The sequence below is a fragment of the Neopelma chrysocephalum genome, unplaced genomic scaffold (genome assembly GCF_003984885.1).
Source record: "Neopelma chrysocephalum unplaced genomic scaffold, ASM398488v2 Primary Assembly neopelma1_26, whole genome shotgun sequence".
Lineage (NCBI taxonomy): Eukaryota > Metazoa > Chordata > Aves > Passeriformes > Pipridae > Neopelma > Neopelma chrysocephalum.
The window spans coordinates 31,499,274-31,521,390 of record NW_020897695.1 but is presented as its reverse complement, the minus strand read 5'-3'; the positions used below and the strand labels follow the sequence as shown (position 1 = coordinate 31,521,390).

At 41.7% G+C, this 22,117-nt stretch overlaps 1 protein-coding gene across 3 annotated transcripts in view; it reads left to right on the top strand.

The window, feature by feature from the left end:
- The window catches only part of ATXN1 (ataxin 1), a 196,550-nt gene that overhangs the window by 23,441 nt on the left and 150,992 nt on the right, over positions 1 to 22,117 (top strand). For all 3 annotated transcript variants that reach the window (XM_027676093.1, XM_027676092.1, XM_027676095.1), the window contains exon 2: positions 8,200 to 8,321. The gene's annotated coding sequence lies outside the window, so the exon portion shown is untranslated. The remainder of the gene's footprint in view (positions 1 to 8,199; positions 8,322 to 22,117) is intronic.

Genomic DNA, 22,117 nt, shown 5'->3' with positions numbered 1-22,117 from the left:
GAGATCACAAAGTCCTTGAGCTCTAGCAGCTTGGTGAAACAATCAGTTGGGTGTAGGACAATGGCAGAAATTGGTGACATTTCTGAAGGAAAGGCTTGCCTGTGTTATCACAAATATGAGAGTGCAGTGGCGTGCGAGCCGTTGCTAGTGCTCCCAGCACAGGGCTAGCTTTCCTCAGAACATGCGTCCTACTGTGCATGGGGTCATGTGCCCATGAGAGGCAAAGCCACAAGAAACCAGCCCTCATGGACTCCACTGCTTATGGGACTACTTGATCTTTTAAGGAGGGAGAATATCCTAAATCCTTTTACTTCTCCCACACTTTATTTAGTAAATGTCTTGTTTCCCATGTTCTGTGGGAGACAAATGGAGCCTGAGGCAGAGAGACAAAGTGCTGTGACCAGGGCTGTATGGGTGATCTAACACAGCACTGGCCTGCGCAGCTGAGCTGGGAGGTTAGAGCCCAACCTCTCACCTTTTCTGTCCTGTGCGTAGAGTCACTACTGAATATAGTTTAAACACACAGATCAGTTATTAAAGGTCCCAAACTTTCTCAAACTGCTCTTGAAAAAGCAAGATGAGGAGTAAGGCACAAAGCTGCTCTGCTCTTTGTTAAAAATTAACCATATTAGAAACGGTGTCTCTGGCTGGTTTAATATGTAGAAACATTTATCTTTGAAGGAAAATAATATCTGGATACACAACGCTTTGAAGGGAGAGGACAAACAGCATGGTAGCAGTCATGACAGGGCCCAGCTTCCCCTACTAACACTGCCTCTTTCAGTCCTGAAAATGGACAGTGGTGGTGAAGTGAGACTGTGGATTTTACACCTACTTCCTTCATGCTTGGGCTTCCAAGCTCAGACCTGTCTCCTGTGTGAAAGGCATGTGAAGGAAGAAAGAAGCTTTCAAGAAGTATTTGAATACTAGGAGAGCATTTCACTTCGCCTCAACCAGGGCCTCAGCACAGTGTTGCTCTTGCTCACAAATTTGCTGCCAGGTCCAGAACTGTTTAAGAAAAGCAGGTGGATCAGTGAGGTTTAGTTGGTTTCCTGCACCAGGAGTGAAAGGAGATTTCCATCACAAGGTGTTTCTTAGTATCTTCCAGTGAAACTCTAAGATGTTATGCTCTTGTTACTGCTAGGAATTAACAGCTTATGAGGACAAGATCCTTTTCTCTTTCCTGATAACGTTTTCAACAAATGTGGTGGATTGTGTAGACAGGTGGCTTTTAGCCAGTGGCCTGCAGACCTCCATGTGGCCTGCAAATCTCCACAGACTTTGTAATAGGTACTTTTTAACAGGGGGCAAAAAGTAACTGAGAAAGCTAGTCATCATGTCAGAGGATTCTTAGCCTTGCATGCACTGAAAGTGTGATGACTGCCTTATTAATTAAATTAGTTATGATAAATTTCAAGATTTTGAGGGTCTATTTAATGACATTTTGAAAGAGAACATAAGATTGACTGTGAGTAAAAAATACCAGAGGACATTTGACATAAGCTCAGATGACAATATAGTCACTTTAAAAAAGCACTGCTGCCTCAAATTTTCTGCTAGCTGCTTTTACAACTAGTGCCTAAAGTTTATTATCATGCCTAAAGTTTATTATTTTTATGAGATTTAGGTAATACTTTTATTTTGGTCTTATTATCTAGTTTGTTTTACTTTTTAGCTTCCATAATAATTCTTTACTAATTTGTTGCAAGATTTGTTTTACTTTTTCTGTTCTGTTATTGTTCTTTACTATTTTGGTGCAGGATGAAAAGAAAATATTTTAAAGAATGGAAGAACTTATTGTAAAACTACAGAAATTAGGTTAGTTATGGTAGCTGAAACTACTTTGATCTATTCTTTACATTGTTCACTTCAAGATGCTCTTGTTGCTGTCAGTATTACACTATTGCAGTATTATAACAGAAAATAATAATATCCTCTTATTTGGTGGCATAAAGATTAACGACAGCAGAATATTTGGGTTTTATGATTATGCCTACATTAGTAAGTAGTGTGGACTGACTGGAGATATTATCTGTAAAATCTTCTGGGATCCTGAGGTTCACACCAGGCATATCTCAGGGTTGCTTTTTCTTCTGAGCAGTCTGGTGCTGCTGGCTGCCTGCTCTGGGGAACATGATGCTTCCAGTTCAGTTCCTCCCAAGAAGGGTTTTGTTCATGGAATCCAGGACCACCTCACAATGCAACCAAAAGCCCAGGCTGGACGGATTATCTGGAGACTAGCTTCAAAAGCTGCATGCCTGATCTAACAAAAGCAGAGGGTATCTATCTTTGCCCTATAGGGATGTAGTGCGATGAAAGCATGGAAAGAAAGATGTATTTCAGTTATCTGATCGTTATAACAGTTAGTAAAACTCATTTAATAATTTTTCCTTCTTAGTATTCTTTCTTCCCTTTTCTTTGTAATTATTACTGAAAAGGGAAGGTTGACATGAGTAGGCCTCTGAGAAGGAAGGCTGTTTTGAGAAGTTAGAAAGAAGAGATCTTCTACCGAAAGAAGGATCATATCTTCTTTAAGGAGCTTATACAATGCCGAGCGCACATTAGATGCTTAACCAGTAATAACCCATGTCGAGTGGTTTGTACTTGACCTACTGATGTGAGTGTGTGCTCACATGGGGACGGTGCTGACACTCTTAAATTAGAAAGGGTGCTTAGATACTGCTCTGAACTGAGGCTGTCGGTCATCATAAGACACTGGGTGGGCATCCTTTATTTAAAGGTGTATAGGCTCTTTTTGATGTGTGTCCTGAGGCAGAGAAGGTGAAATGTAATGTCATATTATTGCTAGCATGACTTGGGAAAATACATGATGTTCTCTGAAGGAGTAGCTGTGAGAGCCAGTCTGGCAGATGTGACAGTCCTGCTTTCTGGATCTGACAGTTGGCAGCCCAGAGAGCCTACGACCAAACCTGGTATTTGCTAAAATACTGTTGTTACACTTTGTGCTGAAGAAAAGGAAGAAGTAGAGATGACAGAAGTAGTTGTACAACGTTTGAGGTTTTTTTAAAGAAAATACAAGTTTGGACAAGTAGATTTACTGAAAACTTTGTCTTTCTCGATGTCCTGTCTCTTCTTGATTAAAAGAGTAGGTTTGACTACAAAAACCAACCAATTTTTGTAGCCAAACAACTCACTGAATCCAGGCAGAGGACAACATTTCTTCCTCTGCCTGGAAGATTTTAGTTGCCAAGCTGCTGACATAGTCCTGCTACTCTCAAAAAGTAAGACCAAACTACTGTGGTGCTGAGCTGGTTGTAGCTTAGTCAAATTTCTGTTCTAAAAACAGCTTATAGTCAGGCCTCCAAAGTTTCCTGCAACAAAGGTCACCACAGGTTTCTTCTGAGGTGTCCTGTATTCTGTGTCATTGGAGATACATAAATGTATAAGGAATATTGATTGTTCAGATCTTTCTATATAGCAGCAAACAACTAGATCTCAAAAACCAACCTCATATAGCTAGAAGGTAGGTGAGATGAGTAAGTAAAGCAGAAGGCAATAGGAAGAAAGTACCAGGCTCATCTGTCCCAAACAACATGTAATTTCCATTGTTTTTCTGGAGAATTTTTCTTCATTTGAAGAACCCAGAATGTATATGGACATTGAAAATCATGCCATGAGTATTTAGCTCTTCATCCACTGGCACTCCTGTTTTTCAGATGTTGTGAGCCAGGGAGGGCTGCTCCTTGGTGCAGGCAGTTGTATGGCAGGGCCGCCTGCCATGGGATGAAACCATTGACTTGTGATGCAGTCCATCTCTGTCAGACCTTCATGCTGTGCTAAGGTGGTAGGAGGCACTTAAGAGGGTGCCAGGCAGAGCCTGAGGTCAGTGCCTGGTGAGGCTGGAGGGTTTGTGATTTGGAAAGATATGACACCCCTCTGGGTAAGTGGGAGAGCACGTCTCTGTGTCGCCTTGTAGTAATCGACACGTGGCATTAGGACATGGCAGCAGTGAGCGTAGGCTGGTAGTCCTTGCTCCAAAAATCATGCAGTAAAGTCACTCTCGGCTGTTAAGGAAAGAGCAGAGTTTACGGTGTTTGTGCTTATGAGCAGAAGGCAAGAAAAAGAGAAAATACCATGTAGGAACATGTGCCTGAGCCTGACAGATCTTCAACAGAAGCAAGGGAGGGCAGTAGGCCCATTCCTATGAAATCTGGGGAAAAGAGGTGTGCAGAGAGCTTAGTGATGCCATATCTCTGCCCTCATAGCTAATCCCAAAATGGAATCGTATTTTAGGAATCCACTTTGTTCTTAACTGCCCTTGGCTCTGTCCTGTCAGTGGTTTTGCCCAGGCCCACCCCAGAACTGTTTGCCCTGAGAATGGCAAGGAAGGCTGGCAGTCCTGTCTGCTGCCCAGGCTTTGAGGTAGGCAAGATTGCCCAAATCCAGAAATAAGAGCTGAGTCTTTCTCTGTAGGTTGTCGTGGGGTTTCATTTCTCTCTTCACTTGAGTCTTCGTTTCCACTGCTGTGGTTTTTCATCAGTTTTGATCACAGTCAAGTCATGCTAACATAGCAAACATGCAAGTTACCTAGAATGGAAAATCGTCTCGGTCCGTTAAGCTCCATTGGCCTTTTGAGAGAGGCACCACTGTGAAATGAAGGCAGGCTGGGGAAAAAGAGGGGTCCCATTGCTGGCATTTTATCAGGCTGCTACTCTCTTGATATTTGATGTTTTCTTAAGGTTCCAAGCAGCCAAAGCAAGTGCCTGTCTCAGCTTTCAGTGAAAAGCAAAATATTTCTGCCTTCTGAGTGCAGAGCAGCACAGCACCTGTAGTATTCATGTGACTCTGAAGCCAGAAGGTAGAGAAAAAGACCCTGTCATTTTTGCCCAATCTCATTGCTTTTGAAGGAAGTACTACATTTTGGGGAGATGAGTGCTGATTGACCATCATTAAATTCTTGGGGGTTAGCAGTACAACATGCTGCAGGTGTGATAGGTTGCTGAATGGCCCTGGTTGAATTCGGCTTCTTTGCAGCTGGCAGGGTCAATGCTTTGTGAATGGGAGGAGGAAGGAGGAGTTTTACCTCAGAACGAGCCTTCATTTGCCTCTGCTGGGGGCTAGAGAAGCCGAGCACTGCCTCATTTAGTGCACCGGGAAAAATGAAAGAGCTGACATAATACTCCTGTAATTTGTTTGAAGCTGCATTCATTTCTCCAGAAGGGGGAGAGTGGAGTATTCGAATGCTGGGAGGAATGTGCCTAATTCAGGACTGTCTTTCCTCCCTAACTCGGGAGACACTACAGAGAAAAATCAAGACATTCAGAAAAGGCTGTCAAATCTACTCACATGTTTGGCAAAGTCCAGCATTATCTATAGACTGTCGAATGAGTCTTCGTATGTGTGACCCAATAGTTATGTATTGAGAGTTCACTGTGGCTTTTCATACCATTTCAGTTACTGAGCAAATATCATCAATGTGTAGAGGTGCAAGCCACCAGCAGACTGATTGCAGGAAGAGCACACGTGTATGGCAGGTCTGCTGCTTCTTTCTGATGGTGGAATTTGAAGTTGGCTCACAGTAAGTATTATGATGTAGCAAAAAAGGGAGGGCAGAATGAGTTAAAGTATTTTGTTACACTGAATTTTTAGTGTTTTATCATCTGCTATATAAATTGTTACTTTTTTTTGAAAACCAGACATTTCCTCCATCACAGTTAAATATATTTTCTTTTGACAAACCCTGATTTGTTTCTCCTGTTTCTGAAAGGATCAGATGGGTAATGGAAGCTGTACAGCAACTTTATGTATGCTACTCAAGATAGTAAAATGCAGGCCTACAATAGGCCTTTTTTCAGCAGCTGTAAAGCTGTTGTGTGACTACAGTGAATCCATTCAGTGTCCCCCACGCTTTCTGGGAGCACCCTGGAGAAGCGAGTTGTATACTGAAATGACTATCCAGCAAAACAGTTTCAGAGGGACAGGCTGATGACTCACTCCTCTTTTTCTGTGTATGTGAAGTTTCATCCTGATGCAAGTTAAGACATCTATAACTTTGCCCATGTTACCGTATTACCCACTAAATCAGCATGGATGTTGTGTTCCTTGCATCAGCCTTCTGAGATGGGAAAATACTGTTATCTTTGTTGTAAAGGAAGGGAAAACTGAGGCATGGAAAAATTGGGGTTAAGTGACAGTGTGCATTAGGAGCCAAACTCTAATACTTTAGTTACACTGTAAGAGCTCAAGTGTCATTCAGAGCTATTTCAGCCCTTCAGGAAGTGTCACATAGCATGTGCCCATAGGTCATGCAGAAAAGTCTGGAGGATAGCTGGGAATCTGTCCATCAAACAACTTTTTTGACTCTTTAAACAGAGCATTAAAAATATAAGTATGTAAGTGAGAACAGGAGGATTTTATGCGGATTTTGATCTTAGAATAGAATCCCCAGCCATCTTGTATTTGAATCAGGGAGAAAATTGAGAGGCAGAACCTAGTTGATTCGGCAGGGTGACACTCTGTAAGATAATCCCTTTAACACTTTTTCTTAAATTAAGAATGGTTTCTAGGTGGCATAAGTCATGGACAAACTGTCCTTGTTTCACTTTGAACTTCCAGCCTTCTCTGGATTTTTGTCACGGCTTTAGAGGGCTTTGTCTGCTTCCTGCAAGTCTTTAGGCTTGGCTGTTGCAGCCTTTACTTGTGTTGAGTGCGAGCGGGCTCCTTGAAGAAAGAGACAACACTACGTAAGCAAGAATAAGCACAACAGAGTAGGGGAGCAGAGAAATTTAAACGGAGTATTTTGTCTTTTTTTGTACCATGAACAGTTTTTGGGGAGTGACAGAGACGCAGCCTCTGTCAAGGGAAGCCCATTTTCCCCCTTGTTTGTGTGTTGGTCTGCTTGGAGTTTTGGGTTGTTTTCCTCCAGGGTATGTAGGGGAATAAACTGATGTATAAAGCTGTACTTTTTGAATTTTTGACCACTTTTGGAAAAGTTGTATTTTCTGAAGGATACGCAGCCACAGAAAGCATGTGGATAATGTCTTTGTTTCTTAATTAAAAGCAAGAGAAAAAGTTATTCAGGCTGCCTGTCTGTCCTAGCTGAGGAAGAAAATCAAAGTGGTCTGGCTTACATGCATGCAAGGTCAAATCCTCCTTGTTGTTGTGTTGTGTAAGTTCATTGACTTCAATGGGGATTGCTACAGGTGTAACCCTGGGAACAGTTTGCCTTTCAGGCTTTTTACAGAGCAAAGATGAATGTGGTTGTTGGTCCTAAAAATTGTTTGTAGAGAAATAACTGGGATGCCTGTAATCCAGAGAGACTATGCAAATGCAAGACCATGCTCTGAGAAGGAAAGTGAACTCTGCACTGGCTGGCAGCGTTTGCTCCTTGTAGCCAGGGGATTTTCCTGCTGACAGAGCCTGCTTTGGACTCTTACGTACCCAGCTGGCTCCCGGCCAAGCCTTGCTCTGCAGGTATGGGAGAGGAAGCAGAGTGAAACGGGGGGGTGGGGGGGAGGTGGTGAGACAGTGCTCCGGTAGCAGCACTCACTGAAAATTCAAAACCCTTCAGACCTTTTTTGGTGATGGTGGAGAATATCAAAATTGATTGTATTAGAGACCTGCCAGTTACTCTTACTTATTTGCTTTGTTGCTCCTCCTCCCTTCCTTCCTTTCTCGTCAGCTGGGCTGGGTTTTGTAGCGCTAATGCTGCATTACTTCTCCAGCAGGGCTACTACTTCCCCCATGCTACTACTACAGAAATACTACAGTAACTCAGTGCAGGTTTAGGGAGTTTGCCATATATGTATTATTAGTGATAATAACAGTGGTAGTAATGATAAAACTGTAGCAGTTGGATACTTTACATAATGATTTTTCTTCTGGTTTACATTCTGGGCTTTCTTCCTTTTTCTCTGTCATAAATTTATGGAGTCTGATATATACTGGATTGTGCTTTAAATCAATATTTTGTAGTGTACTATCTTGCAGATTTTAAAAATTGCATGATTTTGAGTGGTCTAAAAGAGTGTGGGGGGGTTGTGTTTGGTGTTTTTTTGTTTGAGTTTTTTTTAAAGTTCAGCCCACAGAAGAGCTGCTGCTGGGGGAAGTTACCACACTTGCTTTAGATAATGAAATATACATTGAAAAAAGGTCAGGGATTTCCCCTGAGCCATCCACCAGTCACTTGAAATGACATTTTCATTCTGAGTGTTTTTTTTTGTTTTGTTTTTATTTAAGATCCTGGAGCACGGGGAAAGAGTTTTAATGCAAAACACAGAAAAAAAAGTCTGCAACATCTCCTGTGAGAGGAGGAAAGAAAGAAGATTTACAATTGCATCTTGAAACACTCATGATTTGAGGTAAGTGCTTGGAGGGTCTTGTCATAAGTTAGTTAGTTTGTAATTAAATTAATCATTATTTGCCTCAGAGTGTCGTGATATTTCTGTCTAAGGCAATAAAAACAGCCAGGAGATGGAGGGAGAGAACTGTAATGGCAAACCCAGAAACAGCAGTAAAAATATGTAATGCATTTATCTTTTTGAAAATGGGCCCCATGAGGTCCAGTCTCACAAACAGGCAATCATTCTGACATTTATAAGGGTTAAACTCTGTTTAAATCAATGAGGCTATTCTCCCTGAAAGTTAGGCATGTGCCTAAATATTTCCTAGTTTGGAATCTATGTCATATGGGAACTCAGCGGAAGAAGCTATTGAAAAACATACAACACACAGCCAGAAAAATGCATATACAATTCTCTTACTGTTTCAGATAATGTCATGAGTAATCTGATTTTACAGCATTAAGTGATATTTTTGTATTAAGTACATATTTCTCATTTTTATGTTTAAACACCTCATTGAAATATCAAACTTCTTAGCAGAGCCCGTGAATTCTACGCCAGCTTTAATAATGCGTCTGCCTTAATTGCTTCATCAGTGTGTCTTTGAACAAGTAGAGATAAATGTATAAAGAAAATAATGTCCCCTTTCATAACTAGAGTTGCAAATTGCACTTGGATATTTGAATAGCAGCCGAACTAAGAGTTCCCTGACTGAGGCTGAATTGTGTTGTCCAGACTGAATAATTTTTTTGATAAGGACAATGATGAGGTGCAGGGAAAAGCTCACCTTTTCCCTCTGGTCACCTTTTTTTTGTAAAAAATTTTTTTTTATTTCTCATTGGCATAGAATCATATCTGAGTCTAGTAAAGAGAAAATGTTACAGTTGTAAAACTTTCAACCACTGATAATGTTGCATAACTGAACGCTGAAAACCATCTTTCTTTAATAAAAATTTCAAGTTATTTACTCTGTTCTGCCCCACAAGTGTGCTGAAAGGGACAAAATTCCCGTAAGAAAACTGCGGAACCAAAAAGACACACATAACATGGAAGAAACAGGGTATACATTCCCACAAATGTGCAGAATATCAAAACCCTTTGGCAAGTGGCATTTGCAGACATATGTTGCTTACCAGATTTCGGAAAAGAGGAGAGCATAGCTGACCCTTGGAGATTGCTCTGTATTTGCTTTGTAGGAATTGAGCTGTTAAGGTTCTTTTGAAATCAACAGGCCCACTGCAGGGAGCTAAACATTTCCTTTCTGGTCAGTAGACAAGAGCCATTGCTTAGGAAATTGTAATAGTCCTGTAGGTATTTGTACTGATTTATCCAAAAAGTTCAAATTTTTGCAAATTGGTCTAGCCAACTCCTTTTTACTTGCAGGTCTTGCGCTATGGACTGTAAGCCCAAACAGCAATACAGCACTCTTTCATTAGGAGTCTGAGGAGATTTTTGTAGTGGTGAAATGAGATATTAATGCAAATCTGTTTGAAGGCTCAGGTGGGGAAATGCCTTGCTCTCTTTGAGGTGTAGGGTGACAGTCCTGGTGAAATCGGTGATAGAGAAGTGCACTGCAGTGACGTTCATGAGGTCACTCTCAGCCAATCTTTCTGTCCCACTCTCCTGAAGGCAAGTATTCCTTCTTGGCTGGGCAGAGCATAAATCAAAATGCTTTTATTGCTGTTTTTCTTTCATTGACATCAGGCCAGGACAACATGCATGATTTTTCTTTCACAACTGCCTTCTTGTTGCTCTCTGAGGAAGCATGCATTCAAGTTCAGGAAAATGTATCTTCCTAGCATCTGTGTGGCCTTTATAACCATTTAATCAGCCCTATGTTGCACTCAGAAAATCACTGAAGTCGTTTTTACCTTTCTTTGTATCAGAGAGTGCAGGAGGTCATTGTCAGAGTATTGGAGGGAAGTTCTTTGGTGCCAAAAGATGTATTTTAGGATATTTTAAATTGTACCGCTACTCTTGTCCTTTCCTGATTATTTTTTTCAGCATGTGAAGAAATAATACCCCCATTTGTGTGCCTGGAGAAGGTCCTGTGGTGTGTGCCAGAGAGTTACGTGGGTGCTGAGCTGAGCAGGCAGATAGACCGACTCTCTCCTGCTTTGTATTTTTCACTGGGAGTGAACACAGGGAACCGAGCCTGCCCCGATTAAACACATGCCTGTTTTGTTTTGCCTTTCTCTGCTCTTCGTTCAACTGTCAGCATGCCATGTTCAGATGGCAGTGATCAGTCACAAATTGTCCCCTATCCATGTTCCTTAGCTCTTCTAAACCATTAGTTTTGTGGAACTCTTCATCAAAGATGGCACTAGTTCGATTTCCCCACCCCCTGCCCCAGCTAATGGAAGAAGACTTTGTTTGTTTGTTTGTTTGTTTGTATTTTCCTCTCAAATCAGCTGCATTAGATCCCAAAGTAACTTGTGTTAAGTGGAAATGAGGCTTTGACAGTATGTGTGCTTGTTGGAGACTTCTTTAGATTATTTTTTTTTCACACCCTATATATGGATCTTTTCAATGGGCCACTGCTCTTATGAATCAGAAGGAAAGTGCATGCTGCCAGGCACATAATGGAATTATTCATTTGTTTCAATATGTGTTTGTGAGCCTTTGTAAAGAGGAGGTGGTAGGAACAGAGAATAGAGACCTTCACTGCAAGGGAGCCAGGAGACCATAGTGGCACCGTGCAGGGCACCACTGTGGTGAGATGTGGCCGTGCCTGTGTCACTGCTCCCATGCGTGTTCTGCTGGGCTCTGATGGGTATTACCTGGGACTCACACCACATAGGATGTCACGTGGAAATGGGTGAAGCTTATGCAGCCGTTGACTGTGCTCGCTGTAAACCACATAAGGCAAAATATTCAAAAGCTGTAATGTTTTCAGTACTTTCCTTAAACTTTCAAAAGAGTGATGTAAAAGTGAACCATGCCAATGCTCCTCACTGTGAGGCTATTTATTATAAAGGATGTATGGTGTAAGTCATTTTAGTATGGAGTACCTGAGAGCTTGAACGAAAGCCTTGGATCCAAGCCCACCAGCAGCTTTGCAAAAGGCAGGATCCAGATCTGAAGTCAGGTTCACATACTTTATAGTAGAGAGTTGTTTTAACTTACTTCATGAAATGTGAGTAGCCAGAAATTTGAAGCTGGGGCTTTTAAACAAGTTTTTGACTTTCTCACCCAATGTTCTCCTCTGCCTTATAAGCTCATTGTGAAAGCACACCATCTATTTTCTCCAGGCCACTGTGGCCAGGACACGCCAACTCAGGGAATGGAGAAAGGCCTCTGTGGTGTTTACCATTATACAGCCAGAGGATTTTTTTCCAGAGGATTTTTTTCTTCTAAAGAAGTTAGACTTCTCTTCTGGATGAATGTCTTTGAAGTCACAGTGGAGGCTTTGGAGGTAGGACACTGGAATTTCAAAGACATCCAGAAACAGTTGATCAGCCTGACATGGCACAAACCAGGCCACAATGGCTGGACTCCCACCTCCTAAAAAGTCCTCTCTTGTGATACCATAGCTGAATTACAGACATGAAAAATTACAGCATCGTAGACAAGAAATCCATAAAGCCTAAATTTTTCTTTCCTTGCTATATATGTGACTCTGTTCTTATTCTTCCCCTTCTCCCTTGCCCTTGGACACAACATTTTTAGTCTGTCCAGTCTGTAGCTGTGCATTTACTAGAGAGGCATCTAGTCTTTTCAGTCTGTAGCTGTGCATTTACTAGAGAGGCATCTGGTTATGTGTTACTTTACACATCTGTTACATACATCAGAGAGTCAAATCCAGCACCCAGAGACTTTATGTGTATTTGCAATACTCCCTGTGGGACTTCGAATCCTTAAGCCAATGAATTGGCCATGAGGATACAAAAATGCAGTATTTCAATCTACTGCATATATTACTGCAGTTTGTTGCATATATATTGCAAATATATATTACAGTCCCTTTTGTGTTTGGCAGAGAAAATCTGGTGTGGGAAAGATGAAAAGCACAGGTGAACTGGAAGGTATTTAGGTATTGCAGTTTATTTGCTTCCTCCTAAAAGCAGCATATCTCTGGTTGGCAGCATGAGAAACAGTTTTCATCATGATTTGAATATCTCTAAAAGGTACTGTCCCAACAGTGTTCGTGTATTTCAAACTAAACTTCAGAGCTCTTAGTCTGTGGGGAGAGGCCAAGTACCTGAGGCAGCATTGGTAGCTGAGGCAAAGCTCAGGCTTTGCAGTTTTGTCAGGATAATCTGTACTGTTTGCAGCTTACATAGGAAGCATGAGTGTTGTGGTTTAACCACAAATGACAACCAAGTACTATGCAGCCACTCGCTCCCTGCACCCCTGCAGTGGAATGGGGAAGAGAACTGGAAAAAAGTAGGTAAAACCCGTGTGTTAAGACGTGTTTAATAAAATGTAATAATAATATTAATGATGATGATGATGATGAAGCTGTAACAAAAAGGGAGATAACCGGAAGAGAAATAAAATCCAAGAAAAACAAGTAGTGCACAATACGGTCACCACCTGCTGACCAATACCCAGCCTGTTCTCGAGTGATCAATCCCTCCTGGGCAACTCACTCACTTTATATATTGAGTAGGATGTTCTAGTGTATAGAATATCCCTTTGGCCAGTTTAGGTCAGCTGTCCTGGCCATGCTCCAACCCGGCTTCTTGTGCACCTCCTTGCTAGCAGAGCATGGGAAACAGGAAAGTCCTTGACTTAGGGTAAGTCCTTGACTACTGAGCAACAACTAAAACATCAGTGTATGATCAACATTATTTGCATACTAAATCAAAACCCCACAACATTTACCAGCTACTAGGAAGAAAATGAACTGTATCCCAGCTGAAACCAGGATAGTGCATTACAAATAAGTAACATTCATTTGAACAGTGTTTCCTTCTCTGCTAACCTCGGTGTTCGGGTTTCTGCTTTTCTTTTCCTCTTGCTAGTTCTGCAAGTGCATGAAGTTTGCAGAAAACATGCTGAGACATGATGAGGGAGCTGGCAGAAGAGCTCACCAAGCCGCTCTCCATCATTTACCAACAGTCCTGGCTCATTGGGGAGGTCTCAGATGATTGGACGTTGGCAAATGTCACACCGATCCACAAAAAGGGCTGTAAGGAGGACCCGGGAAACAACAGACCCGTCAGCCTGACCTCAGTGCCTGGCAAGGTTATGGAACAAATCATCCTAAGTGCAATCATACAGCACCTACAGGATGGACAAGGGATCAGACCCAGCCAGCATGAGTTTAGGAAGGGCAGGTCCTGTCTGGCCAACCTGATCTCCTTTTATGATCAGGTGAACCACCTGGTGGATGAGGGGAAGGCTGTGGATGTGGTCTATCTGGGCTGCAGCAAAGCCTTTGGCACCATCTCCCATAGCATTCTCCTGAAAAAGCTGGCAGCCCACAGCTTGGACAGGGGCACTCTGTGCTGGGTGAGGAACAGGCTGGATGACCGAGCCCAGAGAGTGGTGGTGAATGGGGCTGCATCCAGTTGGCGCCCGGTCATTAGCGGTGTCCCCCAGGGATCAGTGTTGGGCCCAGTTCTGGTTGATATCTTTATCGATGATTTAGATGAGGGGACTGAGTCTACCATTAGCAAATTTGCAGATGACACTAAGCTGGGGGGGAGTGTCGATCAGCTGGAAGGCAGGAGGGCTCTTCAGAGGGCCCTGGGCAAGCTGAAGAGATGGTCTGATTCCAACGGGATGAGGTTCAACAAGGCCAAGTGCCGGGTCCTGCACTTTGGCCACAACAACCCCCTGCAGTGCTACAGGCTGGGGACAGAGGGGCTGGAGAGCAGCCAGGCAGAAAGGGACCTGGGAGTTTGGATTGACAGGAAGCTGAACGTGAGCCAGCAGTGTGCCCAGGTGGCCAAGAAGGCCAATGGCATCCTGGCCTGGATCAGGAACAGCGTGGCCAGCAGGACCAGGGAAGTGATTCTTCCCCTGTACTCAGCACTGGTGAGGCCACACCTTGAGTACTGTGTCCAGTTCTGGGCCCCTCAGTTCAGGAAGGATGTCAAGGTCCTGAAACAGGTCCAGAGAAGAGCAACAAGGCTGGTGAAGGGACTCAAGCACAAGTCCTATGAGAAGAGGCTGAGGGAGCTAGGGTTGTTTAGCCTGGAGAAGAGGAGGCTCAGGGGAGACCTCATCACTCTCTACAACTCCCTGAAAGGACGTTGTAGCCAGGTGAGCATCAGTCTCTTCTCCCAGCCATTAGCAGTAGGATGAAAGGGCATAGTCTTAAGCTGTGGCAGGGGAGGTTTAGGTTGGATAGTAGGAAGAAATTTTTTGCAGAGAAAGTAATCAGACATTGGAATGGGTTGCCCAGGGAGGTGGTGGATTCACCGTCCCTGGAGGTTTTTAAGATGAGACTGGATGTGGCACTTAGTGCCATGGTCTAGTAACCACAGCAGTGTTGGATCAAGGGTTGGACTTGATGATCTTGGAGGTCTTTTCTAAACCAGTTGATTCTATGATTCTGTTCTAGGATTCTTAGATGGTCTTTTTTTATGATCCATGTAGAGACTAAATGTGATAGATGTTATTTCTACAAATGCTGAGCTAGGACTATTCATTTGTGTGCAGTGCATGCCAGTGAGCAGATGGACTTAATTGTAGCTTTTTGGGGTTTTCTGTTTGCCATGGTGGGACTGCAATCTGCGCTGGCTGTCCTTGAGTAGAGCAGTTGAGAAGAGCGTGGCTGATGAACTTGTGGGCATGTTGTCTCCCATTTTGCTGATATATGGTGGAGCAACTGAGCCATCTGAGCCATGCTTTGGGAGCCTCTTGCTAGGCCACTGCTAAAACTTCTTGGCTGGGTGTTAGAGGGGGCTGGGTAACACAGGGGTTAGTTAGTGCAGGGGAGCTGGAATGGTGAAAGATTTTATTGAATCCAAGACAATGTGAAAATGCAAATTTGGCAGAAAGCACACTATAGCAAGAGGCAGAGTGCAGAGTGACCATCATGCTTCCCCTCTGCTAGAGGGTTCGGCAGCCGGAGCCCATGTGAGAGCCCTTTGCTGCCAAGCAGTGGCCCTTTGTGCCCTGATGGAGTGGAGCCATGGGTGCGAGGAGAAACTGTCCCGAGGCCACCAGCCCTGTGGCCTGCTCACCCTCTGCAGTGGGGATCCTTTGGCAGCTGGCCGCCCTCTCCTCCCCTGGCTCTCTGCTCTCTGGTTGCTGTGATCAGGGTGCTGCAGCTGCTTGTTTGAAATGATAATATTTTATGCTGTTACCGTGGAATACTGCAGTATTTTTTGTAATTACGGGCTGCATGCCAGTAATGTACAATAACATTCTGCTCTTCCTGTACTGTTGCTACTGTAGGCATTCGTTCCAATTTGGGCTGCATTTGCAGTACGTTTTTTTTTCTGTTTTGTTTCTAGACACTGCTCATTATCTATTGTGGATATTTTTGAAGTATTCATTTCTACCCACGTCTGTCCGTACAAGTCTATCTCAGAAAGCACTTCAGAGAGTAGCAGTCTCTGTTGAACAAGCAATTGTTGTGGCTTTCACAGAATTACATTTTTGTGAAAGTATGAGGCAAGAGTGAGATGAAAATTGCTTTGTAAGTTTAAAAATGGTTATGGTTTTAAAAATGTTTAAGGCAGATACAAGGCTAAGCCTTTCTTTGACTGATGTTGAGCATATTTAGCACTGAAGTCCTGGTCTGCCTGGTCTGCTCCAAGCTGTAGGTGACTGAAACCTCTGGGATGACAGAATCTGGAAGGCAGAGCCTGTAATGATTCTCTGTAGTTTTGGTTTTAACTATTAATGTAAAAAAAAAAAAAATTTCCAGAGGAAAGTAATCATAACTTGGAAGATGGTCAGTAGTGTTCATGCCAGTGATTGTTTATTAATATTTCATGGTCTGGAAATGAAACTTTTGTGAAAGGAAAATTCAAGTCCTAGACATCAGAATTCACTAGTCAGCCTGTAGGCAGTTTGTTTCTGGAAGATAGAGGTTGAGTGCAAAGGAAACGAAAGAGGTTCAACACAAAAGAGACAATTAATTTGTTTTCTGGTAAATTTGGAATAAAATACAGCGTTTTATACAAAAAGAATTGCACTTTTCTCAGATGTAATTTTGGTATCCTTTTACTGTGCTGACTCACTAAACGACTTCAGTTTCAATCTACATTTGGTTTAAATTACCCCCGAGGCCTGCATTTGTATGCTACTCTGTAAAGTACTTCTTACCTGCAATCCAGATTTTTTTTCTTTTTGGTTGGCATTTCAACTGACTTGTCTCTTCATTTTCCCAGTCTCTGTTTTACTAGTATTTGAAACCAATCTCTGTGTGCCTGCTTGGGCTCTGCAGTTGGCAAAAGTCATGTTTCAGCAACAGATAGAACAAGGAATGAATCATTGCTTTCTGCCTTTCCATTAAATTACCTAAACCACTACTCATGAATATTGCTTTATGTACGATACGGCAGCATGATTATCTCACTACATTGACGGAACAGTGCTGGAAGTGAATATAATTTTTTTTTCTATTACATCTTTAATGAGCTGCAATTAAAAATAGTGTGTTGAAATGCCAGAGTAGATATATTATTCTCAGAACTTTCTTGAAGCCATTTTGCCTGTTAGACTTGGTTGACATCATGTTGTTCTTAAAACCTTAAGAATTAAACAGCAGAAAAGTCTGCTTCACTAGATGAAAGTTAACAGGACAGTAAAATCTGTCGACTGAAAAGATTCAAGTCTGTACTGAGTGGAAAAACCTGCTTTTGTCTGTCTTTGAGGATGATATTTTTAATATATAGTTAAAAAAAGTAATCACAAAGCAGCAGGTTTCTGCAGAGCTCCAATTATGTCCCCTGTCTCTTGACACCTGTGGAAGCAAGTCTGAGTCACAGATAGCACAAAACTGTGAAGCCTAATGCTCTCAGTATTCAAAAGCACACCTACGTAGGAGTTTAATTTCAATTGCCTCTTTTAGCTCTGGGTTCCCCCCCTCCCCAGTCTAACAAAATTTAAGAGTCATTCTTAGAATTTTGCAGAGAAAAATTTTCCCAGCACTTGTGGCTTTGTGAAGTATTGACATCACTTAGAGATCAGAAAATAGCTCTGTCAGTTTTAGCTTGATGGCATTCCACTCTCTGCTCCAAAAACCTGATGAATTACAATAGATGAGTCAAAGATTTCTTGGAATTTTCTTCCCTCCGCCCCTTTTGCAATTCCATTGCCATTTTTAGCATTGAGGGCAGCTCTCCAAAGAATGTCTGTGTTTGAACTTTGATTTCTTGAAAGTTCAGAACAAAATCTAGTTGTGTCAGCTGACAAAAATCATTAAACATTTCTATGCATTTTTGTAGCATTATGTGAGTTTACTGAAGAATCCACAGTAACAGGCAGGAGATGTTTGATAGCATCTTTGCTTCAGTGGAGATCTCACTATCATGCTGCTTCGTTATGTTGTGATGAGTTTTTGCTTAATTATTTCTGTGTTTTATCAGCTGTTCTCAGGGAAGTTGCCTGACAAAACAAATTATCAGTGGATTTGGGAGACTTGGACCATCTTGAAACACTTGTTGAACCACAGCATCCTTCTGTCTTTGCCTCAGTTTTCTGTGTGAAAAGCAAGGTTTATGTATTTAATGTATTTTAGCAGGATGTTGAGACTAGAAATACCAAGAAATACTAAGGCACAGAGAATTGTGTGGGTACTACTGTTACCTAAGCGATGTGGTATGTTTATGATAAGCAGTGTTGTCAGCTGTTCTTGGCAAAGTCACTGGGGTTATGATGAGTGAAATTTTAACTCTGAGCAGGTTTGGTTTTGTTTTAACTTGTGGAAGTGGTCTGTATCACGCATATTCTAATGTGTCAGAATGAATGTGTGAAGTATGAAGCCTTATGAAGCTGCAAAAAAGAAATGTGAGGGGGAACACAGGTTAAAGTGGTTGTAAATGAAGGATCTGTATATTTTTCTTCTGCAATGGGTAACTTGTATTTTACTTAAAATTGCCCCCCCAAAAAGGGAAATAAAAAAAATAAAAATAAAATTAAAAAAAATTCAAGTGTCCCCTTAAGAGCTGCTGTGTCAAATTTGAAGAATGATTTGAATTCAGTCATTAAAGTGTGAAATGGAGGGATTTTAGTTCTGCTTTAAATTATGCATCTCAAATTAACCTTAGCTGTGGAGTCTCTACTGACGCCCCCATAATGACACATTATTGGTACTAAAGGCTTCTTTGTGACTTGAAATACAAACAGACATCCTAGACAGAAACATTTCGGGTTTGAACTAAATAAGACACAGCGTGCATTTCCACCTTGGGTTTCAGTTGCAAAGCCCTGCTCTCCTGGTGCCTGGTGATCATGAGCTCTTCCTTCCAGCTTCCCTGTGCTACTCCCCAACCTGGAAGGTGAGGGGAGCTGAGTGAAAACCTGCTTCACAAGCTTTGAAGACCAGGAGAGCAATAGATTTGGAGTGAATGTGAAGCCCATCCAGACATGGAGCACTGTAGGGAGCCAGAACAAAGACTGGGATGTGGGCAGTGGTCAGGGAAGGGGAACTTCCAGTAGATGATAATCTGAGGAGGAAAAGGACCCAAGATTGTGGGGGAAATGGAGAAGAGATGCCAGGGCTTGAAGAGGAAATTGCTAAATAAGGGAGGGGTGAGATTAATACATAATATAAGCAGTAGAGGGTAGTTAACCCTTTATGTGCCCTGCTGACATAAAAAGGGGCTGTATTTGTGGGGCTGTGTGCACTAAAGTCTCTCCTTTGAAGCTCATTGTCATCATTTGAAAATGCAGAATTTCACTCATGGGTTTCGTAACTTTCTTTGTGCTGTTGGGATCTCTCCTGGGACAAGAATGTTAGTTACTACTTGAACATAGCTACTGGGTAGGCAGAATGAACGTGGCTGTGATGAGTGAGAATGGCATCGCCTGGGGTGCTTGTGCACAGAAGATGCACAGTTTCACATGTCGAGGAAAAGGGAGGAGGAGCTTGGCAAGGCAGACTCTGACTTCTCTTCCCAAAGATATTCACTAGCTCGTTTTATCCTCATTTTCTCAATGGGATGTCAAGGTATAGGATATTGGTTGCCTCCCCTTTCAAGCTGCAGTCCTAGCAGCTGCTTGTTGGAGCTAAGGAAGGAGTGGTGGAGAGGTGCTTCTGCCCCGTGGTTGTGTTGTGTGGTCTGTTACAAGGCTGTGTGACATTACATGACTTTCTCTATGGGTCTGCTCTCAGCAGAGTACTGTGGAGTACTCTTGTGGTGTTCTGGATCCAAAGCAGGGCAGCATCTGACTAGGTAGAATCAAATACAAAAAGAGTATTCAGATGCTTTCTTTGTGTTCCTGAAAGGAACCATGTTCCTGATCTGAGACCCAATAATAATAATAATAATAATAATAATAATAATAATAATAATAATAATAATAGTAGTAGTAGTAGTAGTAGTAATAAGTGGATATGTGATACATCACATTTACTAATGCATTAGAGATATTTATATGAGTAATTAAAACACCATTTAGAATTGCCACAGTAATAGAACAGAATGTGTTTTGTCACTTTTCTGTTCCTTTTTGTTGATTGATTAATTTATTGATTTCTTCCATAAATTTAGAGTAGGTATCCTAAACATTACTGCAAATTAGCAGGGCTCTGCTTTATGTTAATAAACTGTTGAAAGTGATAATGGAATGAAAAGAATTCAGAATTTGGCAATAAAGGTCTGATAAACAGAGACCTAGAACACATATCTACTATTTTGCATCAAATAGTTTGTAAAATATTAGAACCTTTGTTTGTCCTAATTGTTAATTCAAATATTCATTTTATATTCATTATGAGTAGCCTAATAGCACATCAGAAAAAATGGAAAAATTAGGCAACAAGCTACCTCAGATTTTCCACTGTATTTATAGTTAACCTTAAGCTGGTTGGAGTCAGTGGGAACATGGGTGTATTGGAGGACAGAACTTCGCTGTTAAAGAGACTGCAGTCCTTCTGAAACCATGCAGAAAAAAAGGTAGTAAACTTCTGAAACTGAGGTCTGGAAAACATAGACAGGTGTGATCCAGGATACCAGGAATTGTATTGAATTTCACACAAATGTGCACACAAAATATTTTCATATTTTTTAGCTCATATTTCTTCTGGTTTATATCTTTGATTTTTTCTTATTTTTACATTTAATTCATTAATTAAATGTTTTTGTTACATTTTTTCCTACCTTCAAAAATCCCAGTTTTATGAATATACTATAATGCATGCTAAACATGAACACATAACAATTTTTGGGTCAGTATTGTTCCAGTCCTTTTTCAGGGCTGTGTTTCTCTGTTTTCCAGGTACAACGGACAATTTGTCATAACACTTGAATTAGTATCATATATTTTGTTTGGTACTGTTGTTCTAGCTATGTTTGGAATATGTGTTTTCATATGTATTTTTGGGCCCAGTTTTGGATGCAATAATATGATGATTATAATATAGTATGGTACTGAATAAGACTTAATTCACTGGGTTGTGTTATCTTTCATGTGTGACATGTTGTGTCTGATGGTATGGATTGACCTTCTGCTCCTTATGCATCTTCCTGTGTACTCTGAGTTTACTTGTCATTGTATACATTATTGACATGACAGGACTTGTAATCCAAGAACATAAAACTAAAGAACATAAACTAAAGAACAGTGAATGCTCAGGATGCATTTATTTTTTGTCCCTTTGTTTAGTTTGGATATGGTGTGAGTTGGGTGTGTTTCCCAGGGTTTTTTTCAGCAATTTTCCCATTGATGAACAATGGAGGGGGAGAGCAGTGCTGTCAATCAAGGCCTCTGCTTATCCGCATGAGCCTTGTGCTAATAGCAATATGCACTTACTTCTTATCTAGCATTTTTCCAAGGCTTTGCAAACAGGAACTCAGCCCTTGTAGTGTCTGGAACCTCTCCTGCATCTGTGCTGTCCCAAACCAAGGTTTTGTTTGGGGCAGGAGGTGGCCGCATGCGTTGCTCTTGCTGTTGGCTGCTGGTGTTGAGAGGCGAGGGGTGGGCCATCAGAGGCTTCTGCTTCTGCCTGCCATCCACTGGCAATGTCCAAACTTCACTGAGGAGAAACACTTGGTCTGGCTATAGGCATGGCCAGTTGTTAGACTAGGTTTTAGCCCTGATTCTAGGGAATGGTTACCTCTTCAGGCTTAATTTGAGGTGCCTTACTCTGTTGCCATAATAAAAAGCATACTACAGAAACTGTCTGCTGCACAAGGGGATGTAGAATAACTGTCTCAATATGGAAAGCATTGTGTGAAATTGTTCTACTTACTGTTATTAGATATAACACCAACAGTGACTATAAATGAAGGATATTAGAGAGGAAAAAATCATATTATTGCAGTTCGTTTACTTTGTGCATATCTGACAGCCCTCTGTGTATAGTCAGTTGTGTGATTTCCTGGGAAAGCCAGGTTTCTCTTTATTTGTGTGGCTCTTTCAGCAATAGGGGAAAGAAAATACATTAAGGATCAGAAAATGTGGCTGTAAAGCCAGGAAAAATTGTCAGCAACCTCAAGAAGAGATTTAAGTACGTGGAACTGCTTTTGACTCATCTTTCAAAAGCAGCTCAATTCCAGAATAACAGTGCCCTTTTGGGCTACGTTTCAAGATGGTATGATTGTACTCAGACAGGAATTACAAGGATCGATAGCAAACCCGACACATCCTTTCTTTTCATGACAGATTCTCTGGTTGCCACCACAGCAATAATAGTCCACTGGTCAGCATAAATACCAGAAGCAGTTATCATGGATTTCTGTCTC